The sequence below is a fragment of the Myotis davidii genome, unplaced genomic scaffold, assembly GCF_000327345.1.
Source record: "Myotis davidii unplaced genomic scaffold, ASM32734v1 scaffold44, whole genome shotgun sequence".
NCBI classification, from domain to species: domain Eukaryota; kingdom Metazoa; phylum Chordata; class Mammalia; order Chiroptera; family Vespertilionidae; genus Myotis; species Myotis davidii.
In genome coordinates, this window is record NW_006299705.1 from 11,434,677 (window position 1) to 11,436,296 (window position 1,620).

Sequence of the window (1,620 nt, forward strand, 5' to 3'; positions counted from 1 at the left end):
CTAGGTTTAAGAGGGAAAAGTCCCACCTCCACTAACACAAAATTACATACAAAATTCCCCTTTCCAGCACGAAAGGTTCCTGGTTTCTCTCTGCAAAAGGCGGTCAGGCTGCTGGATAATTAACAGTCCTGACTTAGGCAACTCATGAAAGCAACAGGTTTAGCATCTGAGACACACAATCATTAGCTGAAGCAAACCAGGGCGCGACCCGGAGCAGGATTCTGCGGGCCACTGCTGCCCCCCAGTCCCGCTGGGCAGGAACCGACGCGCGGGCCAGAAGACAAGATCCAGTCACAGAGCGGCCGCAGTACACAAACAGGCTCTTTTCCGCATCTCAAAAGAAAAAATAAAGAAAAAATTCAGGTCACCCCTCTCCTTAGCACGTTTAAAACTGCCGCTCAATTCCACATGGTGATTCTTGCTTATTGGGTCTAAAATAGTTTAAACGGACCTTCCCTTCTGGGGGGTGGGGGGTGGGGGTGGAGAGAAGGGCGCAAAAGACGAAGGAAGAAAAAAAGCCAACTCTCCCCCCCCTCCCCCCCAGCGCCAGGCACTTGCTCCCTGAGCCTCGGAGTGGAGAGTGAAGTGGTGTGTGCGAGGCTCGGCAAGTTTTTGGGGGGGCCGTCCAAGGTCTAGTCCAGCCCCCTCTGCCGAGGAGGACGTGCTCTGAAACTCAACCGATTTCCCCACTGCTTTTGTTACTGATGAACTGAAGCCCTATTGTTCATCCATTGCCACGGTCTTTTTCAGTCCCCACACTACGTCCTGCGTTGCCAGAGATAATGAATTTGCACCCACACCTCTCACAGTCCCCTCCTGACAGACGGAACAAATTAGAACTGTCTCGTCTGAAGGAGGGCAATGGCTACATTTTCCTATTGTAGAACGCAAAGCACTCATTTCTTTGGAAACTTCTTTCGCCTTTTCTACCTTTTATTTTCTTCTCCCTCTTTTTCTTTTTTCCTCCAGTTTTTCTCTCTTGATTCCTTTAGTCTCTCTCTCTCTCTCTCTCTCTCTCTCTCTCTCTCTCTCTCTCTCCCTCCCTCTCCCTCTCTCTCTCTTTCTCTCCCTCTCTCTCTCAATAGCCCTGTCTTGTTTTTCCAATGCACCATTTTGTGAAACTTGTGGATCTTTTCTACCTTCCTTCCTTCCTTCTTTCCTCTATTTCTTTTTAAAGGTCTTCTTTTGGTATTTTATTTACAAACTTGGAGAATGACCTTTTGACTTGCAGACTTTTTTTTTTTTTTAAGAAAGGTCTTTTGGTTCAAGTCCCCTTTACTCACGCTTCCCCTTCTTTTTGTTGTGGTCATTAAATGTGTTTTGCTAATGGCAAGCAATACATTATAAGGATTTTTTACTCTTTAAACTCCGGAGCTATTCAAAAGGTACCGGGGACGCGCCATGGGGGATTATCTATTTGAGAGGTTAAGAGCGTGTGTGTGTGTGTGTGTGTGTGTGTTGTGTGTGTGTGTGTGTGTGTGTGTGTGTGTGTGTGTGTGTTGCAGGGACAGAGGCAGAGAGCTGCGGGAGGGTGTGAGTGGGGTGTGCAGGGGGAGAAGGGAGAGGATCTTGCGGGGAAGGCGGGCTTCCTGGAACACGGTCGGAGGACTGTGCGGGGTG